Consider the following 13455-nt stretch of genomic DNA (forward strand, 5'->3'; position numbering starts at 1 on the left):
CTTCCACTATCTTTGTTTATTGTGACTTTATTATTATAAGTGTTCTAAAATATTTGAAAGTGCATTGCTGATGTTTGTAGTGTTTCATTATTTGTGTATAAGCCATGTAGACTTAGCAATTCAAAATCCCTTTAGGGTGACAGCTAGGTGGTGTAGTAGACAGTGTCAAGCCTGGATCATCATCCCGAGTTCAAACCTAGCTTCAAACACTTATTAGCTATGTGACCCTGGGGAAGTCACTTAACCCTGTTAGTCTCAGTTTCCTAATCTGTAAAATGAACTACAGAAGGAAATGGCAAACCACTCTAGTATCTTCTTCAAGAATACCCCAGACAGAGTCATAAAGTGTTGGACAAGACTTAATTGACTGAAAAACAAGTATTATTAATGTGCACCTTTTATATAATGTTTTGTTATTTGTGTATGTGCCAAATAGCCTTAGCAGATCAAAATTTCTGTTTGGACACAATAATTCAGTAAAGAGTTTAGGCAATCTTAGACTACATCAAGAGAGATATACCTTCCGAGATGGCCATAATACTATTTTACTCAGCCACAATCAAACTGTACCTAAAATCATGCACTCAGTTATGGAAACTACAAGTTATGGAGAAAATTCACAAGATGGATAGATTACAAAGCATGGTGAAAGAAATGGGATTGTTTAGACTGGAGAAGAGACAACTGGGGGAAGGAGACAATGGAGAGACATCAGTCTTCCAATATTTGAAGGGAAAACTACTGCAAGAAAGAAAGAAAAAAAGTTATTTTCTTTGGATATAAAAACAGAACTAGGAGCATTAGTGGCAGTTGCAAAGTGGTGGATTTAGACTTGAGAAGGAAAAAATAAAAGTCCTACAAATTCAAGGTATCCAAAAATGGAACAGAGTCCCTTAGGGTAGAGTACTTTGTACCCCTTCCCTGTAGATCTTCAAATCAAAAAATAGTTTGCAGGAAATGTTGTGTGGATTATTTTGGGTGGTTTGGGTTGAACCAAGATGAAATTATGCAATTCATTGATTCTATGACATGTACTTGTCTTAAATGTACTTCTTCCTATGTCTAGTACACCTAGTACAGTAATTATCACAAATAGGCACACAAAGCCCAATAAACTGAATGAACTATATTTTCTTCTATTTTATTCTCCATCTTACGTTTGACAGAAAAAAAGTTCAATAACTGACATTAGGTTAGGTTTCAAAGAAAATAGCTGCTTTATTTAGAAATGAGTAGAAATTACAACTAAGCCTGGGACTCTCTGTCCCAATCATAGCATCCAAAGCAAGCTTTACTAGCAGTAGTTGCCAAATTTCAATGAAGTATTGCTTAGTTGAAGCTAAAGTCTCCTCAATAATACTGTTTCCTGAGTCAACAATTTTAAAAATCACTTACGAGGATATGAAATATATTGTCCATACACACACACACACACACACACACATACACACACACACACACACACACACACACACACACACGCATACACACACAGAGACAGACAGGCAGACTAAGACAGAGACCAAGAAAGAGAGAGAGAGAGAGAGAGAGAGAGAGAGAGAGAGAGAAAAGAGAGAGAGAGAGAGAGAGAGAGAGAGAGAGAGAGAGAGAGAGAGAGAGAGAGAGAGCATTTCCCCTGTTGCATTTTGGTCTCTGAATATTCAGCACCCAGGACAGTGCCTTCACAGAGTGGGCGTCCAATAATGGTTGATGAATGAATGAATGAGTGTCAATATTGTGACCTATATAACCAAGAGAACACTGAACTTTGCAGACTTCCAGTGCTGTCCCTCTCTTTTGCAGCTTGTGCTGTCTAATAGGGATTGCATGATAGTATGGAGTTAAGGAGTATGGAGCTAAAGGGCTATGCCTCTGAAGCATAGAGAAAATGCTCTTCTCCCTATATACTTTGATCACAATTTTTTCCAAAAATTTCCAAAAGTACTCTCTCTCATGGTTCAGGGGGTCAAGCTGAATTTACATAATTACTTAAATATTATTAGAGATATCCTGCTTTCTCCTAGCCTTTTGTCAACCATTGTTTATTATTGATTTCCTTCTGATAAGTAATTATTGACTGAAAGCCTTTCCAAGTACAGTAAAATGGAACCAAAGAATGTCAAAATTGAAAAGGTCCTCAAAAACCATATAATCCAGCCTGAATAAAAATTTCCCTCTACAACAAGTTATCACTCTATCTTTACTTAGGACCTTCAGTGAAGGGAATCCAGTGCCTTCAGGGAAACTCTATTTCACTTTTCAACAGCTCTAATTGTTATGATATTATTCTTCATAGGGAGGCACAATCTTTCTCTCCAAAACTATCCTCCTTTGTTCCTATTTCTGCCCTTTGGAACTAACAGAATAAGTCTAACTTTCAGAGAGACCAATAGGCCATATGAGGATTGGTTTAAGGAAATGGGGATGCTTATCCTGAAGAAAAGTTTTCAGCCAAATATAATGGATCCCTTCAAATATTTATGGCCTGTTTTCAGGGCCTTTGATCATGGCTAATTCCCTTCCTCTGAATGAACCTGTAATTTCATTGATATAGGGAACTCTCAGATAAGAAAACTCCCTCAATTAATGAAGGCAGGAAAATTCTCTTTGATTTATTCTCTTACTGAGTTATCCAGAGGCCTAAGAGGTTAAGTCACTTGCCCAGGGTCAAAAAAACCACTATATATCAGAGATGGTACCTGACCCAGGTATTCTTAAGTCCAAGGCCAGCTAACTAACCAGGAATTCAGGATATCTCTGCAATGTGTATCAATGTTACTAAAATGTGGTATCTAGAACTGAAAACAATAATAAATTATAGTGAAAGAAAAATAGCTTTACACTACTGGAATTCAGCACAGCAAGCAAAAAAAAAATACCTCTAAGGACAATGGATTTCCAAAATCAAATTATTTCTGGGTTTGCAATGACCCTATACAGCAAAGAAACCTGCTGTGATTTGTAGCTTTGCTGGCCCAAGTGTCTCCATCACAAAGTAGGAAGGTAATAGTCCCTTTCTGTACACTTCTGCTGAGATAATTGGAATATTCTTGTCAGTAAGGGTCAGCTCATTACTGTAAAGATAAAGATTAAATGGAAGAAGCTTGAACACCATGGAGGATTAAGGAACTTGAAGCTTTGACTTATGAGGACAGATTAAAAAACCCAATTACTTAGCTTTGCTTAATAAAACATCAGGTATCTGAAGTGAAAGCTTTGCTTGTGAAAAGTATAGAATTTGGAAAGATACGTTGTTTCGATAATACCTGCTCTGGTATTAATTAACTCAAAGACAATGAGATAATTAAATAGATGCATAGTCATGGAGTTATTAAGCTGAAAGTAACCTTCAAAGACCATCTGGTCCAGTCTCCTGCCTTCAAGCAAATGAATATTTGAAGTGTTCAGGAAAACTGACTGTCTATGCTCTTCTCTAAGATTTCTCTAGACAGTAGTTCTATAGTCTGTCAAAATAATCCATTAAAGTATTGTGAAATCCTGACAATCAATAATTCATTGTTATGTCCAACCAGAATTTTTACTTCTTAATGTAAGCCCTTTCCTCTTGCCCAGTCATAGGATCATACAAAACAAGTGTTCAATTGCTTATTACAAAAGTTGTAAATACTTCCTTAACAACAGTAATTAAGTCATCCCTTAGCCCAATCATTGAGGGTGGGTGGAGTATGAATACCTTTAACAACTCTTTACATGATATATTTTTCATTGATTATTTCCTGGAACTAACCTCCAAGCCACCTACTTTTTGAAAGTTTAGTGACCCAGTCTAAACATAATATCTAAGGATCTAATTTAAACACCAGCAGAAAGTTTGTATATTCCTTATTAATTAGCATACAAACATAACACAGTTTGGAAGGACCTCATAGAAGACATATGGTAGCCCAGATAATGAAATCGGTTTGGTGTAGATTCTGGTCATCAAAAACATGCCTTTATGATCCTTCACTCCTCAAACTTTTTGTGATTTTATTTAGGATTTAAATTTAAATTATTATGAGTTGGAGCTACTCTTTCACAAGATTTGCTTAACTTTGTTGTCATAAGAGATGGAAATCTGAGGGGGAAGGTTATCATTCAGAAAAGATCGAAATGTGAAAAGGAAATTTGCAAAATCTATTTCAAAAATCTATTTTTTTAAAATGAATCAGGAGGTAGCTAGGTATTGTGGTGGCTAGAGAACCAGTCCTGATGAGGAGGACATGAATTCAAATCTGCTTCAGAAATTTATTACTGTGTGACCCTGGGCAAGTCACTTAACTTTGCCTCAAATAAAATCAATTCCTTAATTACTGTGACTATCAATTAAAATATGAAGGTGTTTCTTTGTTTTTTTTTAATATAAATTTATTTATTTCTCATTTTCAACATTCACTTACACAAGTTTTTGAGTTCCAAATTTTCACCCCCTCTCACCCCTTCCCCCACCCCAAGATGGCTTGCATTCTGAATATCCCTTCCCCTACTCTGTCCTCTCTTCTATCACTCCCCCTTTCTCTTATTCCCTTCCCCTTCTATTTTCCTGTAGGGCCGGATAGACTTCTGTACCCCATTTTCTGTATTTCTTATTTCCCAGTAGCATGTGAAAACATTTTTTTAAACATATGTTTTAAAACTTTAGGTTTCAAATCTTCTCTTTTCCTCCTCCCCACCCACCCTCATTGAAAAGGCAAGCAATTCAATATAGGTTGTACATGTGCAGTTATGCAAAACACTTCCATAGTAGACATGTTGTGAAACACTAACTCTATTTCCTTTAATCCTATCCTGCCCTCCCATTTCTTCTATTCTTTCTTTTGACCCTGTCCCTCCTCAGAAGTATTTACTTCTTAAGACCCCCTTTCCCAATCTGCCCTCTTCTCTATCATCTCCCTGCTCTCTTGTCCCCTTCTCCCCCTATTTTCCTGTAGGGTAAGACAGATTTCCATACCCAATTGAATGTGTATATTATTCCCTCTGTAAGCCAAATCCTATGAGAATAAGATTCATTCATTCCCTCTCACCTGCCCCAGTTTCCCCTCCATGGTAAAAGCCTTTTCTTTTCTGCTGTTTTTTTTTGTGAGATACTTTACACCATTCTACCTCTCCCTTTCTTCTTCTCTGAGTATAATCCTCTCTCATCCCTTAATTTTATTCTCCAGATATGACCCCTTAATCTTCAAGTCACCCTGTGACCTTGTATTAATATGATTTAGTGAGGTTCGGATTCGCTCCTATAAATGACACTCTCCAATGCACCAGAAAATAATAGGAAATAGATAATTTATTTAGAAGAAGTAAAGCACAGATAGTTTGAATTTGCATAGAAAGCATAAATAATAAGAACAATCAATAATATAGCACCGATCAAGAGAGTCGGTAATGGAAGAGAATACATCACCAATTCAAGGGAACCTCCAAAATCAATCAACGGCTGGGAGCCCCGTTGCAGCCAGTACAAACTTGAATTGTGTAAAGATTTTCCCGGGCGAAGCGTCCTTCCCGCGGGTGAGGCTCAGCGGGCTTACAGGATGCAGTGTTTTTATATTGTTCTAAACAAAGAAGGCTTGGGGCCAAGAACCCCTTTTTGATGCTTGCGCTATTCATGGTTTGTCCAATACACATCTGACCTTAGCCACGCTCCCATCCGCCTGAGGCTTGGTATTTTGTTTTTTAATAACATCACGTCTCACAAGGAGAGGAGCCAACCCTCCATGTCAACGTGACCTAGGAATGGCTAGTTCCTGGAATGCTAGGCCAAGAACAACTCAGGAAGATATGAACGGTCATGACCGAGATTTGAACTGAACCTATTTATTTGAGTGATCTTATTAATTTAAAGGGGAATTTTCCAATTCCATTTCACTTGGCCTTAAGATCATGAGAATAATAGGTGAGGGGCAAAGGTGTGACATGAGTGTATATAGTGCGTATTTTGGTATACATATAACAATTGCATATACAAAGACATAAAAAGAACAAAGCAAGTAGTAGTATGGGGGTAGCTAAGGAATTAAAATACATAGTAGCAGTAGGAGATTTAAAAAGAAAATCATACCAATGATGATTAGTATCTGAGATCACTAAATGAGAAGCTTCGACTAGTCTTCCTGCGGCTATAAGAGTCTGTATTCGATGTTCATTTAACGCGCGTTGGTTGGACTCTAATAACTTTTTGATTTCAGTCGACTGATTCAAGATGTTCATAAGGGGATATAGAGATAGAGACACATGAGGTAGAGGCAAAGATTGGGGTACCCAAGCAAAATTTTTAACTAGGTTAGTGTCTGGTGGAAAGTAAAAATCATTTCCTTGCCAGCGTAGGAAAGATACATTGGATAAGCAACCAGAAAATGGAACAGTAGTAACATCTACAGATAGAAGGTCAGAGTGATTATTAGAGGCTATACAAACATATTGAGTAGATACTTCATATATCATAGAAAAGTTACTCACTGGGTATAAAGTTAGATCACACAAATTGGATGAATGTGAGAGAAGGCAGGGTTCCATCTGCCGAGTCATCATCCCACAAACAATCCCTCCATTAGTTACAACACAATCAGACAGAGTATGAGTTACATTATACCAATCTATATAGTTTCCATAGATATGAGGTAAAGCAAAGTATTTATGTAAGACAAAAGGTATTACATGAAATTGACACATAACAGTCCAAGTTTTAACTTGGTAGAGTATAATAGTTCCAGCGCACCAAAGTGGAGTGCATCTAGCATTCTCAGGTTTTTGCTTTTTCCATACATCTGACAAGTCAAGTATATCGTTCCATATGTGAGAGTTACCTTCCTGTAGTAATCTTTGGGCATTTTCCTTCTGTATGAGGGTATATAAGTTTTGCAAGGAACATTTAGTCCAATTAAATAAAACACCAATGTTTTTCATAAGGTGTAAATTAACGAGGATGCTATTATTAAAGACTTGTAAAAATTGGCCTTGATATTGTAATGTATTTTGGTGTGGCAGGATCGTTGTGGGTAACCATTGGGCATTCACAGTCAAAGCTTGAGAAACATCTTGTCCAGCACTGCGCAGTCTGCTAGCCAAGGTCTCAAGGTCTATAGAATTAACTATACCCAAACCAGTTCCTGCACCACCAAGTAATGTATCATACCAAGCTCTTTTTTTCCTGACACAACTTTCTAAAGAGGGAAAAGTTACATTATAATGAAACACTATTTTGTGTTGCAAGATAGAGGTGTTAGTACATGAGCGGGGACACGAATTATTCCGGGGTTTCGGAGTCACAGGTACAACCCATACTAATTGGTTTAGATATTCTTCATACAGCCCATTGGAGGTGTTACGACAATAAAAATATTTTCTGTCGTCCGCTTGTGATAGTGAGACAGTGTAGGTGGAGTTTACTTGTGTCCAATTATATGTTACAGATCTTAACCTTTTAGGAAAATATGGACTAGGTGGCCAACTTGTAAGGGTACAGGATATATTGGTACCGTTTGCTGCAGTACAGTTAGATTAAAACTAGTTAAATTGATTCTCATTAGGGGAAATAAAGGGGCGTCCCAAACTTCTACGTTGAATGGGTATGACCAATTCATGATGTGGGTGTTGTTTTCACCAGCGTAGATGGAATCAGTACGCGGTCCTTGCTGAGGATTCCCCACTGGAATACCTGGAGTTCATGCCATAGTTAGCGTATAGCAGGCAAACACTGTAAAACACTTAATATCGTAAAAACATTTGGGTTAGTGGGACATGATACCATTTATCATCACCAGGGTATACTACTATGGCAGTATTAGTGTTTCCTTGTGCTATGAGCTCAGCTGGCCTTGGTCTATCAGATTGATGCTTCTTTATCCAAACTTTAGTACCATTATCACTCTGTATTTGTAGGGGGGTCCCATAATAAAGAGAAATAATATCTAGGGTTTTACAAGTGTTTTTCTGGGTAGCCCGTTTATAGGGGCAGGCAACTAATACCCCAGAGTAGGTGTCCACACAAGTGCAGGCATATTGACACCCCTGACTAACAGGTAATGGTCCAATATAGTCTATTTGCCAAATTTGAGCAGGTAAAGACCCTCTAGCCAATTCTCCAGTGATTTTCTTCGGCACAGGCCGATGAGCAAATAATTGACATTGTATGCAGTTTTGTACTATTTGCTTAAATAGATCCAGAGGTATGTTAATCCCTCTGTCTAATGCCCACCTGTAAGATGCAAGAGCGCCAAGATGTCCTGCGGTGATATGGACCCATTTTCCTAATTGTGTTTCATTTTCCTCTCTGGGGGTGACCTTTAAAGCTTTTCCTTGAAGTTTGGATAATTCATCAGCACGGGCATTATACTCACGTTCCACAGAATCTTGATTCACATGGGCATCTACATGAAATACAGATACATTAGTACATTGACACCATTCCCATATTTGTTCCCATAATTCTTTTCCCCACACATCTTTGTCTCTAATTTTCCATTCGTGTTTCTTCCAAATTGGCATCCAAACTGCTAGGCCATTGGCTACGGCCCAGGAATCAGTATATATATATATATGACATTGGCCACCTTGTTCCTTTTGAATTACTTGATAGACAGCCACTAATTCGGCCCATTGGCTACTCTGGCCTTCACCAGAGCTTTCCAAAATAGTATTGCATGAAGGGTTATAGGCTACAGCTTTCCAACATCGCTTAGATCCTATATATTTAGCCGAGCCATCAGTAAACCAAGCATGCTTCTTCTGCTCGGGGGTTAGAGAATCATATCCATTATTCCAAGAAACAGGTGATTGATCATAAGACTTTGGTGGTATATCAATATCATTTGAATGTTTTGGTAATTCTAATACCTTTTCATGCAAGGTGGAAATACCCGATCTGCCTGTCTTGACTCTATTTTGCAAATACCATTTCCATTTAATAATTGATGATTCTTGGGCATGTCCTATTTTATGTGAGGCGGGGGTCCCCATAATCCAACTCATAATGGGTATGGCTGGCCTCAATACAACTTCATGGTTTAAAGTTAAATGTTCTGTCTCTACCAGGGCCCAATATGCAGCCAATAATTGTTGTTCAAAAGGAGTATAATTTTGGCCAGCAGGTGGCAGTTTCCGCGACCAAAATCCTAAAGGAACATTCCTGCCCTGTTGTTTTTGCCATAAACTCCAATCAGCATATCCATGCAAAACTGTAACTTGCAATTCCATCGGCCCTGGCTGTACAGGCCAAAGATCCAGGGCAGTTTGAATAGCTATTTTGGCTTCCTCAAAGGCTTTCGATTCTGTTTCCCCCCATTCAAATGCATACTTTTTCCGGGTAACTTTATACAATGGCTTCAAAATCTGACCTAAATGAGGAATGTGATTCTTCCAGAAACCAAACAACCCAACGAACTTTTGAGCTTCTCTTTTGTCCCTAGGAGGTGAAAAATCTAATATTTTTTGCTTGGCCTTGGGGAGGATTTCTCTATGACCCTTATTCCAAATTATTCCTAAAAACTTCACACTTTGAGCTGGACCTTGAATTTTATCAGGATTAATCTCCCATCCCTTCTCCTTCATATGTTCTATTAGTTGAGTTAATCTTTTCTCTACCACCTCTTTATTCTCTGCCTGTATTAAAATATAGAGGTCAAACTCAAAAATTTTAGACAATCCTTGGGGTCTAGCCACACTCCTCCAGCTCCCCCATCACTTAATCTTACAAGCCAGGAGATTGCAGGCTCTCCTGATCGCTGTGAAAACCTACTAAGCAAATCAGTAATTTCTCTTTGGGAGTAATCTTCCGTGATTTCAGTCACCCGGGGTGGGTTAGCTCCCTCCTTTTCGGCTTTTCTCCTATCTATCGGCCGAGCTTCCCCGTACAACATCCGGAATCTTCCTCTATTACTTCCCCCCACCTATCATCATCTTCATCCCAAATATCACCTTCCCAAGTATCAGGGTCCCAATTCATATTTGCTACGCTATTACAGCATGCACTTTCCTTTTACTCACCCTTCAAATTTTCTACACACACTCCTCTCTCCTACATGCTTAAACTTCCTTGCCTTTCTTTCTAATGATTTAAAATCCCCTTAAAACCTGTACATATCTCATTCCTTTCTAATTCTGACCTAACACTTCAACAATCCTTCCCAACTTGCCCTCTACCAACCATATAACCTAAGTAATAAAGTATTCTTCTCTCTTTCCCTCTCCCATCCACGCACTGCTTTGAAGCTGCTGTTACCTGGGGAGGGAGAGGGGGAGAATGAAGGCAACTTTTCAGAGTCCTGCTGCAGCCTTTGGCTGTCTGGCTGCAAACAACCCAAAAGGGAGGGAAATGATGTACTGGTCGTATCCCCCCATTATCCCTGCTGGCAACCGGCCCATCCGTCGCACCCCAAACGAGAACCCCCAACACCCCCAATCCTCACTAGGTCCTGTACACTGTGACCAGGTTTTTGCGAGCGAGGAAAACGGAGGGTCCTCCCAACCGGGGACCTCTACCGGAGCCCGGGGCTCTTAAAGAAAGGCATTTATACAGCGAATCCTGTTCGTGACGCCAATTTTGTATTAATAGGATTTAGTGAGGTTCGGATTCGCTCCTATAAATGACACTCTCCAATGCACCAGAAAATAATAGGAAATAGATAATTTATTTAGAAGAAGCAAAGCACAGATAGTTTGAATTTGCATAGAAAGCATAAATAATAAGAACAATCAATAATATAGCACCGATCAAGAGAGTCGGTAATGGAAGAGAATACATCACCAATTCAAGGGAACCTCCAAAATCAATCAACGGCTGGGAGCCCCGTTGCAGCCAGTACAAACTTGAATTGTGTAAAGATTTTCCCGGGCGAAGCGTCCTTCCCGCGGGTGAGGCTCAGCGGGCTTACAGGATGCAGTGTTTTTATATTGTTCTAAACAAAGAAGGCTTGGGGCCAAGAACCCCTTTTTGATGCTTGCGCTATTCATGGTTTGTCCAATACACATCTGACCTTAGCCACGCTCCCATCCGCCTGAGGCTTGGTATTTTGTTTTTTAATAACATCACGTCTCACAAGGAGAGGAGCCAACCCTCCATGTCAACGTGACCTAGGAATGGCTAGTTCCTGGAATGCTAGGCCAAGAACACTCAGGAGATATGGAACGGTCATGACCGAGATTTGAACTGAACCTATTTATTTGAGTGATCTTATTAATTTAAAGGGGAATTTCCAATTTCCATTTCAGACCTCTATCAATCTATCTATTTACACAAACATATATTTTTTTCCTCTAACTACCCTAGTACTGACAAAGGTCTCATGAGTTATAAATATTGTCTTTCCATGCAAGAATGTAAACATTTCAATCTTAATAAGTCTCTTATGATTTCTTTTTCCTGTTTACCTCTTCATGTTCCACTTGAGTCCTCTATTTGCAAGTCAAATTTTCTATTCAGCTCTGGTCTTTTCACCAAGAATGCTTGAAAGTCCTCTATTTCACTGAATGACCATTTTTTCCCCTGAAGGATTATACTCAGTTTTGCTGGGTAGGTGATTCTTGCTTGTAATCCTATCTCCTTTGCCCTCTGGAATATTATACTCCATGCCCTACAGTCCTTTAATGTAGAAGCTGCTAAATCTTATGTTATCCTGATTGTGTTTCCACAGTACTTGAATTGTTTTTTTCTGGCAGGTTGTAATATTTTCTCCTTGACCTGGGAACTCTGGAATTTGGCTACAATATTCCTAGGAGTTTTCCTTTGGGGATCTCTTTCATGAGGAGATCTGTGGATTCTTTCAATTTCTATTTTGACCTCTGGTTCTAATATATATCAGGACAATTTTCCTTAATAATTTTTTGAAAGATGATTTCTAGGCTCTTTTTTTTTTTTGATCATGGCTTTCAGATAGTCCAATAATTTTTAAATTCTCTCTCCTGGATCTATTTTCCAGGTTAGTTGTTTTTCCAATGAGATATTTCACATTGTTTTCTAATTTTTCATTCTTTTGGATTTGTTTTACAGTATCTTGATTTCTCATAAAGTCACTAGCTTCCAAATACTCTATTCTAATTTTTAAGGAATTATTTTTGTCAGTAATCTTTTGGACTTCCTTTTCCATTTGGCAAATTTTTCTTTTTAGGGCATTTTTCTCCTCATTGGCTTTTTGGACTTCTTTTGCCATTTGGGTTAGGCTATTTTTTAAGGTATTATTTTCTTCAGTATTTTTTTGGGTTTCCTTTAGCAAGCTATTGACTTGTTTTTCATGATTTTCTTGCATCACTCTCATTTCTCTTTCCAGTTTTTCCTCTACTTCCCTTACTTGCTTCTCAAAATCCTTTTTGAGCTCCTCCAAGGCCTGGGACTGATTCATATTTTTCTTGGAGGCTTTAGATGTAGGAGCTTTGACTTTGTTGTCTTCTGGTTGTATGTTTTGATCTTCTTTTTCACCAAAGTAAGATTCTATGGTCTGACTCTTTTTGCGCTGCTTGCTCATGATCCCGGCCAATTACTTGAGTTTTAAACTCTTTGTTAAGGTATGAATCTGCTTCCAATGTGGAGAATGTACTGTCCCAAGCTTCAGGGGTTTGTGTAGCTGCTTTCAGAGATACTTGTAGGGACCTGTAAATTTTCAGTTCTTTCAAGGTGGTATGATAAGGGGCAAGGTGTTTACTCCTTTCCTGGTCTATGACCACAAGTACTTCTTTCTGTCCTGTAACTGTGAGGAGGGGTTTCTCTCCATAGCCACTACAAGTTCCACCACGCCAGCACTCCTCCTCATCCCAGCACTGCTGCCCAGAACTGTGACCCAGATCCACACACGAGCAAAGCAAGAGATTCCTGCCTCAGCACTGGCAAAGAGATCCCTGCAGTCCCTCTCTGATCAGCCACTGGATTCCCCCTCAGTCTGTGGGCCGGAAGCTCGGGAAGCAGCTGCCGCCCCCCCCCCCCACCCCCCCCCCCGCCACGCTCTTGGGGAATGGAGCTGAAACCCCGCCTTCCTCTCTGACCACTCACAGAAACAGACTTTTCCCACTGACCTTCTAAGTTGTCTTTGGCATTCATGGATTGAGGAGTCTGGAAACCTTCACAGCTGCCCGAGATTCAGTCCTCTAAGGCCTGCACCAGGTTCGCTGCCGCCTGCACTCCCATGCCGCGTTGCACTGCGCTCCCAGCCCCCGGCGATGTACCTTTCTGATCAACCATCCAGATTGTCTTGGGCTGGAAATTTGTTCCACTCTGTCTTTCTGTGGATGCTGCTGCTTCAGAATTTGTTTAGAACCATTTTTTTATGGGGTTTTGGAGGGGTTTGGGGGAGAACTCAAGCAAGTCACTGCTTTCACTCTGCCATCTTGGCTCCGCCCCTATTAAGGTATTTCTTTACTCAGGATTCAATCAGTTGACCTTCCTGTATTTCTAACTTATTAATCTAAGGGACTTAGAAGCAGAGGTCTTCAATGTCTTTATTGGGTCACACCTGATGTGATAGTGACTAA

General features: G+C 39.4%; 1 long non-coding RNA gene across 1 annotated transcript; it reads right to left on the reverse strand.

The window, feature by feature from the left end:
- Nucleotides 1-7242: 7242 nt before the first annotated feature.
- LOC144454884 (uncharacterized) lies at nt 7243-11178 on the reverse strand. Its single transcript, XR_013483431.1, has 3 exons — nt 10742-11178; nt 8195-8366; nt 7243-7703 (listed from the first exon to the last, which is right to left on the reverse strand). It is a non-coding gene; the product is annotated as an uncharacterized LOC144454884 (long non-coding RNA).
- Nucleotides 11179-13455: the final 2277 nt, after the last annotated feature.

Source organism: Phascolarctos cinereus, unplaced genomic scaffold (genome assembly GCF_003287225.1).
Source record: "Phascolarctos cinereus isolate Bilbo 61053 unplaced genomic scaffold, phaCin_HiC Scaffold_7;HRSCAF=346, whole genome shotgun sequence".
Taxonomy (NCBI): Eukaryota; Metazoa; Chordata; class Mammalia; order Diprotodontia; family Phascolarctidae; genus Phascolarctos; species Phascolarctos cinereus.